We start from the raw sequence: 13,045 nt of genomic DNA, 5'->3' as shown, positions 1-13,045 counted from the left end.
GTGTTGCACGCGATATATTATAAAAGGCACGAGTGTGTGTCTCTAAGATCTGTCATGTTGTTACCACAAGCAACTGTAGGTCAAACAAAGGTCAGTCCCTGAATAAGGGTATGTTTGTTATCAGGGGCAAGTCTAAGTGTACTATTACGTGGAATGCCGAAAGCTGATTGGATAAGTAATAAACCTAACTCAGTTCAATTTGAATTTGTTCGATCACAACCAGGTTCACAACCTTACTGTAGAAGCTCTGTAGAACACTGCGTCATCTTAATCAGTTGAGTTTTATTATAATGGTTATGTACGGGTGCATTTATTTTGATGGGGATAAAAGCTTAAGTATAGTGTCCCAGAATAAATGCATTTTAAGGCAAAGTTTTGAAGAGGGTAATGAGGTGGAAGTATCATGGAAGAACAAGAAAGGCGCTAAACAAATTTGGTTAGGAGTTATTGTCAAAATAGCATCAAAAGGTAAGTCTGAGATTCTGTAATTTATATTATTTAGCAATTTGTAAACGAGTGATAAATGCTACTGTTACAGAACTAGATAAAAACTCAGCTAAAAACCACTTTATGGGCTTGCTAATGTATTGCTCTTAGGCCGTTAAAAACGAGCCCGCCAAAATCAAATCGAAAGGCTAATCTAGTAGTCTTTCTATCAAATACGATATAAATGAAATTCAAACTGTATGTACAAATGAGGTGGTTCATTTAATTCAATCACTATTTTATAGAGCCCATAAAAGGCGAGTGGGTTCGAAAATCTTAATTTTGGCTGTAAAACGTTTGAAACTAAATTACATGTACAGCGTGACAGGAACCCAATTTTTTGGCGGAAAATTAGCGATGCTAATTGTCCTTTGCAGAATACTTAATTTGTCTGGCTGCTGTGTTTGCTCAAAAAGCTTTTTTCCCCAGAAAGAACGCAACTGTTAACACATGGTATCTAAAGTGTATTTGAGAGTATTTTTCAACCACAAAGCGTCAGTCAGAACAAAAATCTTCAATTCTGTTATGTCATGTCACTGCTCTACAATCTTCCTCTCCTTCCATAGCGTTATAATATTCCTCTGACTAGATCTTACCTGTTGAATGCTGAAACACAAATGTAATACAACTCAGTTATCTTCATTTATCCTTTTCCTAGCAAAATTCGAATTTTCTAGCTTTGAGTGACCGGTAGATCAGTTATGCTGGCGTTACTACAAATGGCATCGTGATCGCTAATAGCATAAATTGTAAAACGTCATGTTGTAGTTCATAGCCTTGCGTACCAAAAGAGGGTTAGTAGTCATAACATCTATTTTTCCACCACATCTATTAAGTGTTTATGTTCAACGTTTTCACCCAATTAGAGAAAAAAGCAGCGCTGGAAAAATACGCAGATTCCTTGAATAAAATTATTCACGATCATGTGGAGCAGAACCCAAACACCTCTCCTAGAGATATCCTCCTGCACCACGCTAGTAATTGTGAATTGGAGAAGTATGGTGAAGACGAACCTGTAAAGCGAAAACGTTCAACTGATGGCGCGACAACAAAACAGATGACAAAATGACAAAAACCCCCCTTTTGGAACAAGATCAGAATGTGGGCACTGCTGAAATAAAGTCAGTGGCACAGACCCAAAGAAAGGCGGTAAAAACTCGGGAAGAATCATCCGTCAAAACAATGCAGAAAATGCAGACATCCATGGCCGTTAGCAAGAACTTTCGAAGTTCTTTTGCGTCAACTACGCAGGGCTCAGCTCAAATGCAGGTCGGAAAGATGAGTACTGAAATCACAACCCCTCTTGTTGTCACTGGTTTGCAAACACCAACGGCGCGACCCAACAACATCCAGCAAGGAAACGCCATTGCTCAACGCCCAGGTCAATACTAGGCCAGAGAGAGGTCTGAAGTCACAACCCCTCTAATTGTCAGCGGTTTGCAGACACCAACGGCGCGACCCAACAGCATCCCGCAAGGAAACGCCATTAATCAACGCCCAAGTCAATACCAGTCCAGAGAGAGATCTGAGGTCAGGATATCTCTCACCCAGTTACAAACACCAACAGCGCGACTCAACAACAGGCAGCAAGAAAACGCTATTTCTCAACGCCCAGGTCAATACCAGACCAGAGAGAGGTCTCCAGAAAGAGTGCAACTCAATGTTGGGGAAAGAGAAGACTCCTCTCCTCCATCTTCCTTTGAAGCCATTGCCGAAGCCACTTCCATGCCAGGGTCTGATGTAGCAACACCACCTTCTACAGAAGTACTGCCAACAACACCGCCCGGAATGCCTCACACTTCAGTCAACAATGGGAGTGCTAGCTATGATGTGTGGAGGTCCTCCATGACAGCTCTTTTGGATATGGAAGCGGAAGAATTTGAGCAGATGTCGAATCTCACATCCGACCAAAAAAATGCTGACCACGATCTTTATGAAGAAAACCAAGCACTTCGAAAAGAAAACCAACAGCTCAAAGAACAGCTGATGAATATCAGGCAACAGAGGAATTTCTCTTATCCAGGTAAATAAGATGATCTATAATTGTAAGACCCCAATAATGGCGGAATTTATATCTAAACGAAACTATTCATCTCAGACTGATTAGTTGTTACGGTTAGATGAATCGTCTCCTAGCGTCGGATAATTGGTTTCTAATATAAGTTGTAACTCATGATAAGCTCAGGGCTAACATACTTTCGTAAGGGCTTTTAGGTCGCCTTACAAGCACGAGGTCTTTTGGTAAGTTTATGTTAGCAAAGTACGGAGGTTTTGAAACCTCTCTGAGTTTTCAATTGTAGCCAGTGTCTTTTTCCAGAGTAAAGCGCATTTTGCACTAACTAAACCTGTTTGCCGTACAGGTCGGCGCATGCAAGCAAAACTGTCGTTCTCCCTCTTTCATTGATAAATTTATTGACTACAGCAGTTGGACAGTAAATCTCTTGTTAGAGGTTTTGGTGTGTAGTATCGCTTTATATTTTTACGCGTTGTTTCCATTTTGACTCGCCCTACGGGCTCCTCAAAGTACGGCACAACTCGTAAAAATATACAGTGATACTACACACCAAAACATCTTATAAGATATATGTATTGAAGAATATCATTCAACGTACAGTTGCTTTCTAATTTTCAGAAACAAAAACCGACTGTACGCAAAGAGAGGTCGTACGCAGAGAGAGGTTGAATAAGACCTGAGTTGACACATCACAACTCGGATCGTTGCTGGGGCTAATTGCTGTATCTGTTGCCTAGAAAACACAGCAGCTACTTTCCGACGTTCTGAGAAGTAGCTTTGATCATATCACGGAAGAAACAATATAGTAAGTCTGACAACCCATTTTTATTCCACAGAACAATTCAAACTCCACAACGGTGAAGCTGCTCGACAACTACGATGTTTTTGTTGATCGAACCAAACTGAGAGTTGCTCTTCAAGGAGCACGCCAGAAGAGCCCCATTCTTTTATTAAATAAACTTATACCTCTGGTGTTCTCCGAAGAAGAGCTAGCTAATTCCTGCGGCCTTGGAATTCACACCACCACAACTAAATCCGCGACTTCCAAGCAGTCCATTCCAAAGTTGCCATTGGATAGCTACAAAGTGGCAGCTTGTAAAGGTAGGCTGAGCAAGTCACGTGATATTTGGCTGCTAAGCGAGCCTCGCGGTCAGGGGAATGTTTTGGCTTGCGAAGTTATTATAGGGCCACATGTTGCTCTATTGGTAAGAGTTGCTTTTGTTACAAGTAGAACGTGAGGGACTGGGCCCAGCCCCTGGTTATTTATTATTATGGGATCGAAAATCCCACACGTTGGCGAGAATGAAAACGAAACGAGGATCGATGAGAAAACGTGTTGTCATTGTAGTTTTGTAGTAGTTCCTGTGCGAGATTGAGTAGAGTGTAACATTTGGTGACCCCGACGTGACAAAGAAACCATCGAAATGTCTATAGAAGTCGTTGAAGAGATTCAGATAGAGGTGAGAACAGCAATTTGTCAGCTTAGCGAAGCGAGTCTTCGAGAAATCTGCGCGGGGCTACATATCCAAGTTAAAGAGACAGATACGGGACGTCTGACATTAATACAAATCCTAATGAAATATTTAGACGCCGAAGAACTCAGAACTGAAGCACTAACGAATCTCAGAGAAACAATTAAAGAAAAGAAACCGGCAACGAAGGACGCGAAGAGTGAACAAGAGGGTGGTGTGAAAACTGAACATGTGGATCAGAAGTCTGCTGTCAAGTCAAGCACAAATGCAGTTACGCCTAAAGAAACCACAGCGATTCCACCGTTCAGGAAGGAATTTAAAAAATCGGGACAGATTGGAGATTCACGTCAGAAAGATCGCTTGAGCTTTACCAGTCTTGCTCACCAAATTAACGCTGGATTGAAACGGGGCTATAAAGAAGAAGAAATTGTCGAGGCCGTTATTCAAGCCATCAATCCAGGCCTTAGATTGAGGAGCTACTTGATCTAGATCTTGCCAGATTACGTAAAATACTCTGGTCACATTACCAAGAAAGGGGGGCTATGGAAATGTATCAGCTGCTCAGTTCGGCAGTACAGGAAGCTGGGGAGACCCCTCAGGACTTTCTTGTTCGCCTCCTTGATCTAAAGCAGAAAGTACTGTTTGCATCTCAAGAAGCAGGATCTGATCTGAAGTATGACCCAAAGCTGGTACAGTGCATGTTTCTGCATTCATTATTAACTGGGTTACGGAATGATAACATTAAAATGGAGATAAAACCATGCCTGCAAAACACCCAAGTGGAAGATGAAGAATTTTTTGAGAAATTGAATGCAGCAGTTAGTAATGAAACAGAAAGAATGCAGAAGCTTGGTTCCCGTCATGACCAGCTCACAAACCGAACCCCCACACAGCTTGTAGCTCAATTGGCCACCCATGACGACAGCCATGCCTCAGTTGAAAGTAAAACCCCAGAAAAGCCACCAAAAGTTAACCTTCTTACTATAGTTAGAGAGTTGAAAGCGGAATTGGCTGCTATCCAGGAGGGCATGGAACAACAAAGCCGCGCTAGCCCTCACCCCAGTACAACCCTGTAGAGCAAGGGAGGGTTCGCCCTAGAGGGTGCTGGAATTGTGAAAGACAAGGAAGGGGTTTCTGTTGCAACCATTGTTTCAACTGTGGTGATGTCGGCCACTTCAGTTACCAATGCCTAAGGTCAAGCCGAAGGGGCTATAACTCAGCAAGCCCCCAGGGAAACAGACAAGGGTTGCCCCCACGGGACAAGGAGCAGCCCCCCCGATTCATGAGCAGTCCCAACAATGCATGAACTGTGGAAAGAGGGAGGATTGGGCACATCAATACTTGCGGTGTTCACAGTGCCATACTAGCCACTATTGTTCAAAAGTTTGTCAAAGGGAACATTGGGAGAAGCATAAGAAACTATGTCAAGCCATTAGCGAAGTTGAACTGAGGGAAAGGGCAAGTGTTGAAACATTGAAAACGTCGTTCAGTTCCCACCTAACCCCGAGACAACGCTCTAAACTCACCAAATTAGTGGGAAGAAAATGTGTGGTTTCCTGCTTGATTCAAGGGGAAAAGGTGGATGCCCTGTGGGATACCGGAGCTCAAGTTTGTGTTGTGTCCAAACATTGGAAAGAAATTAACCTACCAAACGAGCCAGTAAGAGACATAAGCGAGTTATTGGGGGAAGATGGATTAAATCTCCAGGCCGTGAACGGTACAAAAATCGCATATGATGGCTGGATTGAGGTAGAGTTCCAGTTGGTTGGGGAGGACGGGTACTCGGAGCCATTGACAGTACCCATACTAATAGGAAGTGAAGATAATCAGGAGTATCCCATCATCGGCTTTAATGTCATTGAAGAGGTCATTAAGAGGAGTAGTAGCCCCAACACAACCAGCCTATTGCCCCAAATAGTGAATGACTCGTTGCCATCTGTGAAAGAGGGCGAAGCAAGAGCACTGGTTAATTTCATCCAAAGTATGGATGATGAAGCTGACACCGGTATGCTCAGAGTCGGCAGACAAGACATACGTGTCCCACCAGGAGAGACTGTGAGAGTCAAATGTCAGGTACACTTTGGACTATTAGAAGATTTGCCTGTTGTGTTTGAGCCCAAAGAGGAAGGGGCGTGGCCTGAGGGGCTAGAAGTTCAGGGCTGTCTTCACCGAATCTCCCCGAGGTCTTCGAGCCGAATGTAGGTTCCAGTATCCAACAACACCGAACGAGAGATGACCTTACGTAGGCGGACAGAACTGGGCACTATACAGTTAGTGCAGTCCGTCACGCCACTGCCAGTCGAAGCTGAACAGAAACAAGAGAAAGAGGAAGGTGAAACGTGGAGTGAGGCAACCAGTTATGAGTGGGCGCCAAGTCAGCCCGAACAAAGTAAAGCAAAGTGGACTCCCCCAGTTGACTTGAGCCATTTGTCAAGTGAGCAACGGGTGATTGTCACGGAGATGTTGAGGGAAGAATCCGGGGCCTTCGCTATAGATGATGGTGACATTGGATGTGCCGAACATTTGAAATTGGAAATCAACCTGAGAGATGACGTCCCAGTACAAAAAACATACAATTCAATTCCAAAGCCCTTGTACGAAGAGGTAAAGTCACACTTGCAGGATATGATCAATCGTGGTTGGATAAGCAACTCAAAGTCACCCTACTCTTCCCCAGTGGTGTGTGTGAGAAAAAAAGACGGCAGTCTGACACTATGTGTTGACTATAGGCAGTTAAACAGCAAAACTGAGGATGACCACCAGCCCATCCCTCGCATCCAAGACATCCTGAATAGTCTCAGTGGGAACACTTACTTTTCAGTGTTACACCAAGGAAAGGCATATCATCAAGGATTCGTAGCAGAAGAACACCGACATCTAACAGCGTTCATCACCCCCTGGAGTTTATACCAGTGGAACCGGATTCCTTTTGGCCTTAAAAACGCACCGGCCGCTTACCAGAGGTACATGGAGAAATGCCTAGAAGGTCTCCGCGATGAAATATGTATTCCATATCTTGATAATGTCCTGGTGTACAGTAGAACATTTTCTGAGCATGTAGACAATGTGCGAAAGGTACTTAAACGTTTGCAGGAGAATGGTATCAAGCTGAAGCCAAAGAAATGTGAGTTGTTTAAGCCCCGTGTTCATTACTTAGGCAGAATAGTCTCAGCAGATGGCTACACGATGGACTCAGCAGACGTTGCAGCAGTGGCAGCCCTTAAGGAAACTAAACCAAGAACTGTTGGTGAATTGCGCAAACTCCTGGGTTTCATAAGCTATTACCGCCAATATATTCGCGACTTCTCCAGATTAGCCAAACCCCTTTATGACCTACTTTCAGTTCAAGAATGCAGTGACCAGCCCAGCAGAGCTAAAGGACAGAAAGAGCACCCCAAGTGGAAGTTGCCGACATCGAAAGGACAATCGTCATCAAATCACAAAATCCCGTCGAATGAAAGACACCAAGAGTGATTAAACTTCCTAATTGAACTTCTTATGCAGCCAGGGGTAATGGCTTACCCTGACTTTGAACGACCATTTGTACTGCACACAGATGCCTCAAGCGAAGGACTTGGGGCGGTGCTCTACCAAGAACAAGGGGGGAAATTGAGAGTTGTTGGCTATGGCGCAAGGACATTGACGCCCGCGGAACGGAACTACCACTTGCACTCAGGAAAGTTAGAATTCTTGGCCCTAAAGTGGGCAATTACTGACAAATTCAGGGATTACTTATTCTATGCTCCATCCTTCGCTGTTTTCACTGACAATAACCCGTTAACGTATGTGATGTCATCAGCAAAGTTGAATGCCACGGGGCATCGGTGGCTGGCCAAGTTAGCGGATTATAACTTTACAATCAAGTACCGACCGGGCAAGACTAATGTTGACGCGGATGTTCTGTCAAGAATCCCATTGGACATAGACAAGTATATGAGCGATTGTACAGAGGAAGTACCCAAAGATGTCCTTGAAGCAACCATGGAAGCAGTTAGGGAACAGGCAAAAGGCACAATCCCATGGGTTACCGCAATTGCCGCAGACTTGACAACTCCTGAACCGACATTAAAGGATCTGAATCTAAAACCCTTCAGCCCTAGTGAAATCAAGGAGGCACAGCACTCGGATAGTGCTATATGCCGCATGCTTTACTACAAGACACACGGGATCAAACCGGGTGGTGGCCAACTGAAGAATGAACCCCATGGAGTTACCAACCTTGTGAGAGAATGGAAGAAACTGCAAGTTGATGAACATGGTATCCTGCGACGAAGAACAAGCTCTAAGATACAATTAGTTCTGCCACACAACTTCATCCCAGTGGTACTTAAAGAACTACACACAGAGATGGGACACCTTGGAGTGGAGAGAGTCGCAGAACTTGCAAGGTCCCGCTTCTACTGGCCACATATGTACCGTGACATAGAGTATTTTGTGACACAACGTTGCAGATGCATCAACAGAAGAAACCAAACACAGTCACGAAAGCACCTATGATGCACCTGATGACATCAGCACCCTTTGAAGTAGTTTCCATTGATTTTCTGCATCTGGACAAGAGCAAAGGTGGATATGAATATGTACTGCTGATTGTTGATAACTTTACCAAATATGCCCAAGCCTATGCAACGCGCAACAAGACGGCCCGCACTGCTGCTGAGAAGATCTACAATGAGTTTATCCCAAGGTTCAGTTTCCCAGCACGAATACATCACGACCAAGGTGGTGAGTTTGAAAACAAATTGTTCCACAACCTAGAACATCTCAGTGGAGTTGCCAGCTCGCGAACCACTCCATACCACCCACAGGGCAATGACCAGGTAGAACGCATGAACCGAACGTTACTCTCGATGCTAAGGACCCTCCCGGAGGAAAAGATATCGAACTGGAAAGATTCCTTAAACAAGCTTATACATGCGTACAACTGCACAAGACACAAAACGACTGAGTTCTCGCCATTTTACCTGATGTTTGGCCGTTCCCCACGATTACCAGTTGATTTGCTGTTTGACCTAGACAACGACCTTCAACAGGGTGATTACCAGGACTATGTAAAGACGTGGCAAGCAGATATGAGACGGGCCTACGACCTAGCATCTAGGAACACCCAGAAATCGTCAGCCAGGAGTAAAGTGTATTACGACAAGAAGGCTTCCGCAACAGTCCTACTCCCCGGCGACCGCGTACTTGTTAGAAACCTTTCAGAAAGGGGAGGACCTGGAAAGCTCCGTTCACACTGGGCAGAGCAAATTTATGTAGTTGAGGAACGCATATCTGATAGTCCAGTCTATCGAGTAAAGCCAGAACTAAGCCGTGGGAAACAACGAGTGTTACACCGTAACTTGCTACTTCCTTGTGATGCTTTACCACTGCCTAAACCAACGAGAGCATCATCCAAGACCACCCAACTAAGACCTAGAGTGCCACCTCAGCCTGAAGACATTGGAGAGAGTTCCGATGATGAGTATGAGATGAACACACTGTCCTCTCCAGTCACCCATGAAATAGCCTTTCCGGCGGAAGTAGACACCCCTCCTATGGACCCACAGGACCACTGTGATAATGAAGATTGTGCCACTATGTCAGATACCAGGGACCAACCTGACCCACAAGTGGACACTGGTGACTCATCAGTGCCAAATTCATCCGTTCTAGATGTGACTGATATGGCCCCTGAGAAAAATAACAATTCAGATTCAGAGGAACACCTAGAGGGAGCTACGCGACCTAAAAGGGAGAGACGACCCCCTCGGATTCTGACTTACAGTCAGATGGGGGTACCCGAGTACCAACGTTTAAACCCAGTAGTAAACGCAATTCAATGCCCTCAGGTGATACTTCCCTACCAAGTCATGGCCAACTGGCTTGTACCTCACTGCCGGTGTGTTCACTGCACCCCGCACATCCCATTTATTCCACAGCTGCAGTATATACCACAGCCCCTATGGACAAACCAGTAATGAACACTCCTGAAGTCACAACTGATTACTCCAAGTATTAACCATGGACAAGCAGACCTGTTGCTCGCCTTCTGTGACTTAACTCATAAGCGAAATTTGTGTTGGATTTTCCCTCTAGTTACAAACTGTTAAAGACAAAACCTGCGGATAATGGAACTGCCACAATAAGTATTCAGTTTGAAACATGATGAGAACTGACGCTCCCTCCTAACCATTGTTCTTTTTGGTTTTGTATTTCCTGTTATAATGTCGGGACGACATTTCTGTTGGAGGGGAGTGTGTTACAAGTAGAACGTGAGGGACTGGGCCCAGCCCCAGGTTACTTATTATTATGGGATCGAAAATCCCATGCGTTGCCAAGAATGAAAACGAAACGAGGATCAATGAGAAAACGTCTTGTCATTGTAGTTTTGTAGTAGTTCCTGTGCGAGATTGAGTAGAGTGTAACACTTTTCTCTGCTTGCCTTCATTTGTACCTGATTTGACCTTTTTGTGTTTTCTCAATTCACAGAATATTTGACGGCATTCTGCATCCAGAACGAGAAAGCATATCCCAACAGCAAGGAGGTGAATTCGGCTTTCACGCAGCAGATCACTTACACGAGGGTGAAAGCCGGTAGAAAAGCGAAAATTGTCGATATGACAGGACTATAAGTACCTTCAATTTTACAAGTAGGACCAAACACCCCTTGTCTTTTATAATCAAAAGTACAGTTATCGTTAAGATCGCAATTAATTTACATACATCGATCGATCGATCATATGGTTAGAGGACTTGGAAATCTTGTTAATGTTTTCGCATGCTATTATACCTTAAATAAATGAGCTGTTTCCTGTTGTTGCTCTGGAATTTCATCTAATTTTAATGGTTTTTTGATCAGCGAAGCTATAGTGTCAATCTTGCGCTGTAATGCATGTTTACATTTAGCTTGGCAGCAACCGTGCGTGCGTTGCCTCTGTTGACCGAGTATGGCTGGCTGTATTCATTTCTTCAGTACACCTACTACAAACGGCCTCGAAATTTGCTCATTTGTAAACAGTTATTGAACGTCTGTACAGCTGGAGTTTTAGACGGTTTCTAAGTCGCCATGGAACAGTGATGTCACAAACAGCTTGGCGTGAAGGTATGTGTGTACAATAAGCAAACCTCACGTCACGCGAACCATCACGCGAACCTTTCATCAAGCTGCTACATAATTTTGCTCTTTCAAGCCTTAAAATTTTAAGTCTTACAACCCTGCCTTTTAAGCCTAACAAGCCTGCCTTTTAAGCCAAACAAGCCCGCTTCTTTTAAGCCTTACTATTGCTAAATGTAAGCCTTAAAGATAACCATTTTCAGGCCATATTTCCGCTCCGCCGTTCCGCCTGTGCGAGCCTTAAGAATGTCAGGCTTTGAGCCTTAAAAAATTAAGGTCCATTTTTAAGGTTAACACGAGGCTTAAAAAGGTTAAGGTTAGGCTATTAAAATTTGGTCTCTGTCAGGCTAAAAATTTAGACCAAAATTAGGTTATTGTCAGGCCAGACATTTTCGTACGGGGTTCTCCCAGAACAATAATGAAAGCATAAACAGCTTAGTGTGGACGAGAGCCCCCAAGCATAAGTACTATGGCCCACAAAGGGTTGAAATGGCAGCAATTGGTGCTGTTATGCAGTTCAATGAAGGAGCTTCTGGTGAGCAGCTTGTAATGGAAAAGGCTGGGATCACATGAGGAAAACATGCCGAGAGTGGAAGTGCCCAGAAAAACAAGAAAAGGATCGACAGTGCAAAGTGGAAGTCATCCCAGCAGCACAAGAATGCGAGAAAGAAGATTAGGTTAGCAAAACTGAGGGCAGAGGAGGAGAAAAAGTCAACTGAAAAAGCAACATACGGTGCAGGAAAGTTCAACAATGTTGACCCACTCCAGTTCTCCAGTAGCTCTGACAACGACATGCCCAGCTGCAGTCAAAGAAAGCCAAGAAAAAATTTTTTTTAGTGACATTGTGGTTTGCATTTGTTTGCCTTAACAAATGAAGTCATTTTGTGTAAATAAGTTGATGTGAAGTTGACATTTAGACATAATTTGAACTCTCTGATCTTTAGCAGTCGTTTCCCGAAAAGTTCCTTTTTTGCGACTACTGAACTTAAAAATCTCATAACTTTAAAAGAACTCAATCAATTTGACTGAAATTTTCAGCATTTATTGTTGACATGTAAAGAATCAAAATGATGATAGCATTTGAAGGAATAAGTCATAGTTTATAAGATATTGTTTCCAGAACTTAAGTATTATTTCTGTTGAGGTTTGGTTGCTATGACAACAGGAGTGATGATAGCTCAAATTTCCTTCATCATGTTATAGCTTCACTCTTACACTATTGATTAAAAGTGTTCTCAGTACAATTTAGAAATGCATATTTCATGAGATAGAATTTTGATGTAGTGTATTGGGTGTGGTCATTGTGAAAGTTAAATCACTCCAGGGGGCCCATAATGGTAGTAAAGGACTAAATTTTTACTTTAGTTTGTTGCTTAGTTCTTGCAGAACCAGAAAATGTATGGTTTTGCTTGGTTTTGCTCAGTAAGTTCTGAGATAATGAAACCCAAATCATTGGTACCCCAAATGTTAAAATTCAGGTGTAATCTATATACCGTAAAAACTCGTGCATAAGCCGCACCTTTTTGCTGAAATTTTGGGCTCAAAATGGTGGGTGCGGCTTATATACGAGACCATTGTTTTCAGAGGGGGCTAATTGCCTAGTTAGTGGTCAGATATAGCACTTAAAAACGTAAGTAAATAAACATTCAACATTTTGAAACCTGTTGCTGTTGTTGATCATTGCTTTTGATAGAAGTGGTGACTCCTAAAGGAGCCTTTGTCTCTTCAGGTTTTAAACCTGAATCTTCTTCGCGAGTAGTTCTTTCAAGCGATTCATTTGTACTTCCTTTGCGCAGCTAAACTCTAACTGGCATGGAATCTCCATTCCTCCACAAAGCTGCTTACAATGCCTTCTGCGACCGATCACTTCAATACTGATCTCTCTGCCATGTGCAAGAAAATACCAGGCTATTCGTGAGAACTCACGGGGCAAATGACCGACTGTTTCGGTGTTCTTCACAACTTGCACCGCGGGTT

The 13,045-nt window shown here is 43.5% G+C and overlaps 1 long non-coding RNA gene and 1 pseudogene across 1 annotated transcript; both read left to right on the top strand.

The window, feature by feature from the left end:
• The first annotated feature begins 1,668 nt into the window (after positions 1-1,668).
• On the top strand, positions 1,669-2,564 carry LOC149110625 (uncharacterized; annotated as a pseudogene).
• An 895-nt stretch (positions 2,565-3,459) lies between these two features.
• Positions 3,460-10,770, top strand: LOC149110624 (uncharacterized). Its single transcript, XR_016208118.1, has 2 exons — positions 3,460-3,705; positions 10,444-10,770. It is a non-coding gene; the product is annotated as an uncharacterized LOC149110624 (long non-coding RNA).
• The last annotated feature ends 2,275 nt before the right edge of the window (positions 10,771-13,045 follow it).

The sequence above is a fragment of the Orbicella faveolata genome, unplaced genomic scaffold (assembly GCF_042242905.1).
Source record: "Orbicella faveolata isolate gen_17 unplaced genomic scaffold, um_ofav_v1 contig_24, whole genome shotgun sequence".
Lineage (NCBI taxonomy): Eukaryota > Metazoa > Cnidaria > Anthozoa > Scleractinia > Merulinidae > Orbicella > Orbicella faveolata.
The sequence above is the reverse complement of the archived record's forward strand: the minus strand, read 5'-3'. Positions and strand labels throughout refer to the sequence as shown.